Source organism: Lissotriton helveticus, chromosome 7, assembly GCF_964261635.1.
Source record: "Lissotriton helveticus chromosome 7, aLisHel1.1, whole genome shotgun sequence".
NCBI classification, from domain to species: Eukaryota; Metazoa; Chordata; class Amphibia; order Caudata; family Salamandridae; genus Lissotriton; species Lissotriton helveticus.
Window position 1 is genome coordinate 375,543,615 of NC_136068.1, and position 12,160 is coordinate 375,555,774.

The window sequence follows — 12,160 nt, forward strand, 5'->3', positions numbered from 1 at the left end:
TGTGTTTTTCTAGCGGGGTGGTGTCAGGAAACACCGCCTCTATTTGGGTAATTTTCTGTGCCAACCAGAATGGTATTTGTTCCCGTTTAGTCGGTACTTTACCTAGGCAGGATTGGATGTTCTGTGGTGTAATTTTATTTGTGTTCCCCTGGTGAGGGGTCAGCTGTGGAAGTTTAATCGCTGGCTGAATTGTTGAAGTCCGCATTACATATTGGACTAATTGTCTATGAATTTTTAGTAATTGTTTAGCTGTATTAACAGCTCTCCTGTAGACATCCCTTCGATGTCTGGGTGTGGTGTGTATCCGGCTAAGACCGGCCACGTTGCTCCTGGTCTACCTAAAGGACCGAGCCTGGTGATGTGATTATTATGTTTTAGGGCGCCATCAAATAAGAGCAAATGCTCTTGGAATTTGAGTGGTACTTCCACCTCCTCGAAAGGAGTGTACTCATTAGGAGGTTCCTCTATTTTGTAATAGTGGAAGTACTTTGTTACAGCATTTGCTGCTGGAAAATGTATCCATGAATAATATACCTCTGTCTGCTGATATTCGTGTGCCTCAATTACGAATATGACTGTGCCACCTCTAGGTGTCAGTCCATTTTCTATAAGTTTTAAGGTTATAGATTTCCTTTTGGTGACCGGGATTAGTATTATATCCCCGTCTGCGTCTTGTAGTGCAGTATCAGCTGCTGCTATTTCAGCTGCTAATCTAACTGCCTCTCTTTCTTCATCACTGTCTCCCATTTTACCGACAGGATGGTATTATGTTTGTTTGCAGATCAGGTTTCTTATGGAAACAAAGATTAGATGCACAATATTTTGGAACAGTGTATCCTTCAACGTTGACTATACCAAGAACCATACATAGGAGTTCCCTCCTGCGAGGTTTTGGAGGATATTACCTTTCACCCACTCCAGACGTCTTTGGAGTATTGTGGGAAAAGGGGTCTGAGTGAGAAAGCACGACTGAGTTACTCTAAATGTCTTACGTTAGTTTTATCGCCCTTTCCAAACGCGTTGGGCGCCATGTAGTGTAGTTCCTATCTTCCCAATAGGCTCTGCGCATTGGAATAATACCTACAGCAGTAAAGGCCTAGGCCAGACGTTAACTAGGTCTACTACTGTCGATACTAGACTTAAAGTTTTGGGTTTGCCAGCGTAGCTCAGAGTTCGCTAGAAACTTTCTCGAATGTTCAAGGAGGAATTAACTTCCCTGATTAGACAAGAAGGGATTCAGTTTCTGACAACCATAGAACATGACAACTTTGCTCTCCCCTAATCAAGAGTCAATCTCGAGAGTCGTGTGAACAAAAGGCAATTTATTTTACTCAGTCAGTACGTGCATTCTTAGTCTCATCAGAATGTAGAGAAAAGGAAGAGACGGGCGTGTTCAATAAAAAGGTGTCATTTATTGATCAGTCTCTTTTCTCATACAAGAGAAATGGATCGATATTATTGCAATACTTATAGTTAAGTAAAGTGCATACATTAAAAGCAATAGTATAAAGTAATACTGTAAAAACATTGATATGGTTTCTAAGCCATAAGATGTTTTAAAATGAATAAAATATATTACATACACATATACATTTGACTAAACGTACTCAACTGGTGTTTCTAGATACGCCTACCCCGTGTACCTGACCTAAGTCTAATGCGTGGGCGGGAATAGAAAGTTACAGTTTAAGTTAAGTTTGTTTTTGCCAAGTGAATAACTAAAGAATTCTCTGTGAGGGGTTATTCAGTTCTGTACCTGGAATTTAGGATGAATGAGGAATGGTATCTCTTTCTCTGGTCTCGATATTCCAGGCTGCCTGCGAGGGCTACCCAGAAACGCCGGTGCTGGATTCTCGGCAGGAGAAAGCAGCGCGTCTCTCAGCGCGTCAGGAAGGCGGGGCTGCTGCCAGCGGGGTCTGCTCTGCTCTCGGCTTCGGCAAGTATGGCTGCTCCGTCTCGTCACCACGCGTGTGTTTGCATATGGCAAGATCGGTAATATTTATACCTTTAAGGTGCCGAGATTGACGTAAGGATGGACATAGATACGTCAATAAAGATGTCATACGACTTGCTCGTTAGCACATTCTTTTACTAAAGTTCTCGGTGAAATCAAAACAATGGCCGCAGGGTTTTGCCCAGGTTGTCATAGGTTTGATTTGTTATGAGAACTCCGTATGCCTTATCAGGGGCTGGAGGAATATCGCTTGTCTAATTAGATCGCAAGCGTTATGACCTAATCAGATAACACGTTCCTGTGCCGTAGTGTGACTGCGTCAGATAACGGTATCTGCATCATGGGGGTTTTCTGCCTCATGGGCTGACTGCTAGTTAACTTGTTGGTTTGTTTAACTAGAATAGGGTCAGGAATAGGGGGATCGATTCAGAACCGATAGGAATACATGACAATAGAGAGACTCTCCAGTCATTTGTTTTACCCTATCTTCCAACCCCACTTCCCCTAAGGGTGAGTCACTGTTGCACAATTTTAAAATCTGTGGAAAGAGACTAACACTCAGAAGAGTGGGCAGATAGGCTTCTCTTCTGCAGAATCCTAGAATTCAGGTGAGTGACCTTGACAGCAACTATATAACATCATTGTTGGACAGAAATGATAGGGACATACATGTTTTTTTTATAGATGTTAGAAGTGTACGGCTTACAAATGTATTAATAATGTGATTGAGTATCATGTCCCCTAAGAAATCATAAGAAAGATTAACAAATACATCACAAGAAACACTGATTATACAGTGTATGTCTTGACATTTCTATGCAAGAAAATTTACATTGGTTGCACTATTCAACCACTCAAGAAAAGGGTGTTAGAACACTTTTGTACAATACAGAATGTAGATCCACACTCTCAAGTAGCAAGATATTTCTGGATGCTCACAGGAGCTGTTGCAATTTAACCCCTTCCGCACTCATGATGGCCGGGAGCCGTCATGAGACACAGAGGGCGTGTGCTCATAACTGCTCCCGGCCGTCATGACACATCGCCCCGGAAATCCCTCTGGTGCGGGCACCAGAGGGATTCCCTTTATGCCCAAAGAGCCTCAGGAGCCCCCGAGGCTGACGTCATTTCAGTTTCCCTTTCTATGTGCTCAAGGGGCTATCTCAGCCTACTGAGCACGTTGAAAGATGGACGAGGTATCTTTGGAAAGGGGAGAATTTCCCCTTTCCAATTGTACCCCTTCCGAGTAGAACCCTGCTTCAGGATCGCCGTAGGAGGGCGATCCCCAAGCAGGGATCCACCCGCTAGACACCCTGGAGGGGGTAGCGGCCCCTTGGGCAAGGGCATTTGTTCCCCCAATTCAATTTTCCACAATTTAGTCTTTTTACCCCCCTGGGGGACAGATGGAGGCAGTAGCCCCCATCTGCCCCTTGGGACGCAGAAAGCCCACTAAACACCAGGTATTTGTTTTTTGAAATTTTTTTTTAGGGTGGGGGCTGCCCAAAATGGGCACGCCAACACCCCCACTCACCAGCCACCATTATAGCCTTTCTGCCCCCCCTCGGGGGGCAGATGGGGCATTGGCCCCTAAATTGCCCTTTCGGGGGGCAGAAAGCCCACTTGACGACAGAGATTTTTTTTTACGAATTTGTTTTAAGGATGGGGCCTGCCTAAAATGGACACACCAATGCCCCCACCCCTCACTACCATTACAGCCTTTCTGCCCCCCCCCCCCCGGAGAAAGAGCCCTAAAAACCAGGGATTTTTTTTTGCACAATTGTTTTAGGGTGCAGGTTGACCAAAATGGCCACGCCAATGCCCCCCCCACACAAAAATGACAGTCTTTCTGCTCCACTGGGAGGCAGATGGGAGCTGTAGCCCCCAATCTGCCCCCCTGGGGGGGGCGCAGAAAGCCCACTAGAAACCACAGATTTTTTGGGGTTAATTCGTCTAGGGGTAGGGGCTGCCCAAAATGGACAAGACAATACCCCCACCCCTTCCCCCAGAGAAATTCCAGTCTTTCTGCCCCCGGGAGGGCAGACGGGGCAGTGTCCCCTGATCTACATCATGGGGGGCAGAAAGCCCACTAGGCGCCAGCGATTACGCAGCCTTTTTTTTATGCGTGGGGGCGGGGGCAGCCCAAAATGGTCATACCAATGGCCACACCCCCAAAAAATAGCCACAGTCTTTCTGCCCCCTTTGTGGGCATATTAGGACAAACGCCACCTTTGTATCACTGAGCACAAGATGTCACTTTGTCACATATCACATTATACTTCACTTTGTGTTTGACAGCCTTACAAAATCGGTTTGGGTATTTATAAATCATGCAATTTATATAAAATAGCTCAATACCCAGTAGGGTCTCTATGTGTGTTCCTTGAATTTAAAGTGGATATTTTGATGAATAACTCAGTGAATTGTTCGGTCGTTGTAAGAAATATTTGATACCCGACAGTACCACTGTTTTTCTTTACATACGATTGCCCAGGTTCTGAGGGATACTGGGTTACCCCATTGCTATTACTCAAATACCCGTGACAGGCAAGGGCCCAAAACCTATTGAGGCGACATAAAAATTTCCTATTGCAAAACAACCTGGTTTTGCAAGGGGGGGTCTCATGAGCTTTTGGGCCCGTGCTCGGCGGCCATCTAGGGAAACCTACAAAACCCACACATTTCTGAAAACAAGATACCCAGGCGAGTCCAGCAAAGTAAGGCTTGGATGGGTTTCCTAAAGTTTTCTACCCACAATCCCCTGCAAACCTCAAATTTAGCTGAAAAATTCACTTTTTTCTCAATGTTCTGTGTGAAAAAGTTCGGGAATCTACGTGGATCCACAAATTTCCTCCCACCCAGCATTCCCCCAGGTCTCTCTATAGAAATGATACCTCACCCCCGTGGGTGGGTCAAGTACCCGCGACAGTCAAGGGCCCACAACCTATTGAGGCGACATCAAAATTACCTATCACAAAACAACCTGGTTTTGCAAAGGGGGTCACATGAGTTTTTGAGCCCGGGTTTGGCGGCTCTCTAGGGAAACCCACCAAACCCGCACATTTCTGAAAACTAGACACCCGGAGGAGTCCAGCGAGGTACGGCTTGCGGTGGTTCCCCAACGTTTTCCTACCCAGAATCCGCTGCAAACCTCAAATTTAGCTGAAAAAAATCACTTTTTCCATACATTTTTACATGGGATAACTGTGCTGACACAAATGTCCTACCACCCAGTGTTCCCCTTGTTCTCCCGAGTAAAATGATACCTCACTTGTGTGGGTGGTCCAAATGCCTGTGGCTAGGAAGAGCCCAAACATGGGGATTTAGAGTATAGCACCGAGAATTCTAAGCGCTATATTTTGTTTTAAAATATGTTTTTAGCCAGTTCTGCTTTGGACACCCACACAAGTGAGGTATCATTTTACTCGGGAGAACAAGGGGAATGCTGGGTGGTAGGACATTTGTGCCAGCACGGTGATCTGGTCGCACCTTTCTCCTCGGCAATCTGGTCGGACTCAGTGCTTTTCAATGGGGAGACCAGGTGGCCGGGCTGCCTTGGAAATCCTGATGGGGGCTCATTTGCTTCCCTGATTGCAGCCAGGGCTCCAAGAGGTCGGGCGTGTCTGTGCCTAGGGTCCCCTGAGTCTCGCGGTGAGCACGGGTTACCAGAAAGGGGGGTAGCCTTCCTCCAGATTACTAGGGACAGGGTACTCTGGAACCCCTCTCAGCCTAGTGGTCCTCAGTAAGCATGGGCTGAAAATTTGTTCCGCTCTCGGAATTTGCGAATTTTCCGCGATTTCGCGATCCGCGAATCTCACGAAATCGCGGTAATATCCGTGAATCAGCGTGGACGAATTTTCAGCCAAGCACTTACAGGGTTACAGCAGCAGGTGCAAAAGTTGAAGCGAATTTTTTGTAACCTTTTACAAAAGGGTTACAAAGAAATCAACTTCAACTTGGGCACCTGCTGCTGTAAGCCTGTAAGTGCTTCCTGGCGCCTCGTTGCCTACTTGCAACTATTCTCTGACCCTGCTCTGACCCTTGAAGCAGGGTCAGAGAATAGTTACAAGTAGGCAATGAGGCACCTGTCACGAAAATTAAACCTCAACAGGAAGCACTAACAGATATAAAAACAAGTATTTGCAATGCAATAGGTCTCGCATTAGGAAAGTTTAAGCTATTGGTCTTGTAAATTAATTTTTTTTTATTTATGTGTTGGTTTTGAAAATAGGTAAATTAATAACTTTGTCATTTACAATGCCAATAGTTATAACTTTCGCAAATGTGACACCTATAGCATTTGTAAAGCAACATGTTTTATATTTACGTGACTTAGATGTATTGACATTACAAATTACAATGGCTTTTAATTTTTTTAAATAATTAATACTTAAATAAAAGTGATTTTAATTTATATTGGCAATAGCTTAAACTTTTGTAAATAACTTTTGTGAAGATTATTTTAATAATAATAATAATAATCTTTATTTAGATATAAAACAATATCTTTAAAAGTTTCCCAAATCACATTGTGTACAGTTTTGTGAGAAAAATAGTTTAAAAGAGAAACCAATGCAAACATAAGGAGCATAAAAAATAAAAATTTAAACTGTTTTGTCAAACATGACCTGGGGTGTCTCAAGCATCTCCCATCGTATTCAATTATAAAATCAAACCATAAAGGGTACATGCTGCAGGGTTTCGATTAGTGTTACGACCCTCCAGGTCATTGGGGATTCTGTTACAGTACATTGTTTAATCTAAAAAGTCAGTGGCAAGGCCATGGCTGTTTTCTTTGTATTAAGGCAGCGATACGCTTGTTGAATAAATTTAGCAAGTTTTATGTTTAAAACAGTGTTGTCCATGGACAAAGCAGCAATGATGGCATTCCTACAGGTCCAAACCCCCAACCTGATCCATTCTGACCTAAGCATGCGCCTGCGTTGAGAGTTAAAGGTGGGGCAGATGCAGACCACGTGCAAAATTGATTCTATCGCTAACCAACTTCCTCTACAGGTTATGTCCTCCTCCGTACGTCGCCAGATGGGTATATTTTGAAGAAAGCGCCAGTCCCCCATTCTTAGGGTGATGAAACTGCGCTTTAGATGGAGTGAAAAGGTGGTGGAAAAATACGTTGCTACAGACACTTGTTTGTAGGAGTTAACTACTTCCCAAGAATGGCTGCGTTTGGTGAGGAGGGCTTTGTCAATTGCGAGAGATATCGAGCTCACACATTTTTTAATTGCATTTTTAAAGGCAGATTGGCTAGGCTTGAGGGCTCAGAGGTCAGCAGCTGACATCTGGTGGATGTAATCCTTCAAAAGACGGCCAAATGATCCTCCTGGGTTACTCTCGTTAATCTCTTTCCAGCCTCGAAATTCTAGTGTGCCAGATTTGGCCTGTCTTAGTCTGTGGCAGAGCTTTAGGCATGTGCCAAGATTTTGGGCATCGTAATTTGTTAGGCCCAACTCTAGTCTGATCTGCGCAGGGGATGCAGAACTTGGCAAATGCAGTACTTTTTTGTAAATTCTTGTTGTGTTTTTGTTTAAGGCGGTGTTCATTTTACCTTTGAAGGTCTCTATACCATATGATAATGGGGCCGATCTTTGCTCTTAGAACTTCTAATAGGGGGGAAAGAGTTGGGCCTGAGAGTTTTGTCGACAGCTTGGTCAATGATACCATTAGTGCCGTGGCTTTGGCTGCAATCACATTACTCTGCTTTACAAAGTTACCCCTAGAGTCCATATGGACGCCTAGGTATTTGTATGATTGACCCGTGCTGAGGCTTGTTTTGTTTAGTGACCAGCCACCACCTCCATAACGTTTCTTGCCAAAGGGAACAATCAGGGTCTTTTTCATATTGACTTCTAGTTGGTTAATCATCGTGTATTGGATCAGTGAGTCAAGAAGCCTTTGTAACCCTACCCTTGTGAGGCTGAACAGGGCCAGATCGTCGGCATATGAAAGGTTACATAGTGGCGTGCCTCCTACCCTAGGCGGGTGACTGTTTACTTTGTCTAGGGTGCTTGGCAAGTCTGCTATGAAAAGATTGAAGAGAAGGGGGGCCAGCACGCATCCCTGCTTGACTCCTCTTGAGGTCATGATTTTTCGCGAGAGATGCATGCCGGACCCTAACTTCACTCGAACCCAGGTACTTGTGTGCAATTGGATAATAGGGTTCAGGATTTTGTCTGGAATTCCCCACTGCCTCAGTTTTTCCCAGAGTTGCATCCTGGGAACCCTGTCAAATGCAGCTTTAACCCCTTCAGCGCTGATGACAAAGCCAGCTCGTCATGAGCGTTACCTGCGGTACGCGCATGACGAGCTGGCTTTGTCACGTAACGCAGGTTTTTTGAAAATCCAGCGCGCAGCGGGAAAACCCGATAGCGCACATGCTGTTAAAGTCGACAAAGCAGCAAAATAATGCCCTAGATGTTAAAATGGCTTTGTCGATGATGGTAGAAACTGCTAATAAATTTGTCATGGTTCTTGAGTTGGCGACAAACCCTGTTTGATTTAGTGGTATCAGGTTGTGGTCCTTTACCCATTGCCCAAGGTCCTCCAGAATAAGCCCCGCGTAATGTTTCGCCTCTATGTCCAACAGGGCAATTAGTCTGTAGTTTTCAGGGGCAGCGCGTGATCCAGATTTGTAAATAGGGTGTATAATTGCACCACACCTTGAATCCGGGATTGCTGCTGTCCTCAGAGTGTAATTGAAAAGGTCAGTTAGCTCCATGGACCAGAAGGGAATGTCTGAATTGAACAACCTCTGTGGGAGGCCGTTCGGGCTTGGTGCTCCGTCTTGCCTCCCTTTTGTCACTGCTTTAATGACTCTTTCTTCGGATAGTACATATTCCTCGGTGAACTCTTGTACTAGAGTAAGAGGAGTGCTCGATGTTACGCTAGCACCAGTGCCATGTGTACTAGGTGGACCAATGTGGCCCAAGTGATCTTGTACCTGAAAGTGGACAGTTAGGTATGTTACCCATTCCGCTTCCTGAATATTTGCTGAGCCGGAATTTGTCAGGTTTGGATTGGTGCGGTTGACGAGGGCCCAAAATTTCCTCTAGTTTTTTTTCCTGCTCTCCCACACCAATTCAACCCAGTATTGGGATTCCTGTGCCTTTTTCTCTTGGGTAACTGCCCTCCTGAATGCTTTTTGAGCTTGTTGGTAGGTTGTGTGGTAGGCACTATTCCATGGAAATTTTAAGAATAATCTTAGGGCGTTGTTTCTCGTTCTCTTTAGAGATTTTGTGTCGGTGGAGACTGTGAGCTCAGCCAATGGAGTGTGGCTTGAGCCCTGGACTGTCAATGGGAAGCTATTAATCAGATGAAAGCAAAGCAGCGACCATTTCACTGTCGGGGTGACCTCTTGATCAAAGCTGCCTTTAATGAACTCCTTGCTTACAGTTAAGATGTTCGTACTGTTATTCTCACTCCATTTGAGCCGCTTTAGATTTTCAGAGTGTATTCCCTTGTAGGTTGCGGGCCCCGTTTTGTGGAATTCTATCTTTGTATTAAGATTAATAACCTGCGGCCTGTGAAGATTATGTTCAGTGTATTTTATTGTGACGAAAATCCAAGAACAGAATTGAAATATTAACATCTTTTTGTGACATTTGTAATAAAGCTTGAAACATTGAGAGAACATATTTGAACCAGTTGTTGTTGAATGGTTGCGCAGATTAATGCTGAGGTGGCGCTGAGTGGTGCTGTGGTGGTGTTGAGTGGTGCTGTGGTGATGCTGAGTGGTGCTGTGGTGGTGCTGAGTGATACTGGGATGGTGCTGAGTGATGCTGGGGTGGTGCTGAGTGGTGCTGTGGTGGTGCTGAGTGGTGCTGCTGAGTGATAATGTGGTGGTTCTGAGTGATGCTGTGGTGGTGCTGAGTGATGCTGTGGTGGCGCTGAGTGGTGCTGTTGTGGTGCTGATTGGTGCTGTGGTGGTGCTGAGTGATGCTGTGGTGGTGCTGAGTGATGCTGTGGTGGTGCTGAGTGGTGCTGTGGTGGTGCTGAGTGATAATGTGGTGGCGCTGAGTGATGCTGTGGTGGTGCTGAGTGATGCTGTGGTGGCGCTGAGTGGTGCTGTGGTGGTGCTGAGTGGTGCTGTGGTGGTGCTGAGTGATGCTGTGGTGGTGCTGAGTGGTGCTGTGGTGGTGCTGAGTGATGCTGTTGTGGTGCTGAGTGATGCTGTGGTGGTGCTGAGTGGTGCTGTGGTGGTGCTGAGTGATAATGTGGTGGTGCTGAGTGATGCTGTGGTGGTGCTGAGTGATGCTGTGGTGGCACTGAGTGGTGCTGTGGTGGTTCTGAGTGGTGCTGTGGTGGTGCTGAGTGATGCTGTGGTGGTGCTGTGGTGGTGCTGAGTGGTGCTGTGGTGGTGCTGAGTGATAATGTGGTGGTGCTGAGTGATAATGTGGTGGTGCAGAGGGCAGAAAGGCACAAACAGCAGTCTAACAAAGGGCAGAAGGGCAGAAAAACAAGGGAAAAACGAGTCTAACAGAGGGCAGAAGGGAACAAAAAACCAGTCTAACAGAGGACAGAAGGGCAGAAAAACAAGGGAAAAACAAGTCTAACAGAGGGCAGAAGGGCACAAAAAACGAGTCTAACAGGGGCAGAAAGGCACAAAAACGAGTCTAACAAAGGGCAGAAGGGCACAAAAAACGAGTCTAACAGGGGCAGAAAGGCACAAAAACGAGTCTAACAGAGGGCAGAAGGGCACAAAAACAAGGGAATAACAGGGCAGAAGGGCACAAAAAACGAGTCTAACAGAGGGCAGAAGGGCAGAAAAACAAGGGAAAAATGAGTCTAACAGAGGGCAGAAGGGCACAAAAAACGAGTCTAACAGTGGGCAGAAGAGCAGAAAAACAAGGAGAAAACGAGTCTAACAGAGGGCAGATGGGCAGGAAAACAAGGGAAAAACGAGTCTAACAGAGGGCAGAAGGGCACGAAAAACGAGTAGAATGAATCCCGCCCTGCGAGTTTGTCCACGAAGATGCCACCTTTTTGTGCAATACCTCTACTCAACTGGAGTACTTTCTAATGTCTAATCAGTAAGTGCTCCCTCGTTGGCTAAATGTATAGGGGCAGATTTACAATAACTGGCTCATCCCCAGGCATGTGCCAGTTATTGTGCGCCGCAGCTCCGCCACCCATGGTGCGCCGCATTTACAATGCGGCGCACCATGTGGCAAAACCGGCACAGATGCGTCACGCATCTGTGCCGTAAAAGCAGCGCATTGCTGGAGCTGCGTCGCAAGCGCGACGCAGCTCCAGCAATTCTCTGGGGGGCCCTATCTCCCCAATGCTGCGTCAAGCCTTGCGCCTGCTTCAAGCAGGCGCAGGGTTTTGATGCAGCATTGGCCTAAAAGTGACTGAGTGAAATCTTGTAGATTTCACTCAGCCACTTTTAGGAGGCGTTCCTGCGCAGGAACGCCCTCCCCTGCTCTGGAACGCCTCCTGATGGCGCAGGGCTTTACAACCTGACGCATCTCTCAGATGCGTCACGTTGTTAATACCCAGCACCATGGAGCATCTTTTGTGCTGCCGCTGCGTCACAAAAGTGACGCAACTGCGGCGCTAAAGAGGCATAAGCCGCTTGTAAATCTGCCCCATAGTGCTTTTACTACACTGTAGCTGCGTAAAGGGCCAGAAGATGTGTCTCCAGTGACCATGTGTGCCTGTGCCTGTGTTACAGGCACACATGGTCACTGGAGGCACATCTTCTGGCCCTTTACGCAGCTGGAGTGTAGTAAAAGCACTATACATTTACCGAATGAGGGAGCACTTACTGGATTAGCCAGTAGAAAGTACTCCAGGGCAAATCGCCAAACAATCCGCGATTTCATGGGAAAATTTGCGAATTCACCGATTTTTTTTGCGATTTCACAGGGAAATCCGCGAATTCGCGGAACACGAATTCGCAAATTTCGCCCTTCTTAGTCCTCAGTCATCAGCTGGATGGGCCAAGATGCCGTTCCAGCCTGGGGTCTGTCCCTGGGCCTGCCACGTGGCAGGCTGCCACAGATTAGATCCTGTGGGCATGGGGAGCCTCCCCCTGCTTGGCTGGGTTCAGGGACTCACAAGGGCCCCGGGGAGGGTGGCCTCCCCACCCCAGACTCTGCCCTCGGTCCTGCTGCATGGCAGGGCGCTCGGGATGGGGTACCACGGGCCTGTGGAGGCTTCCCTTGTGCCTCCAGACCCAGGAGCCCTGGC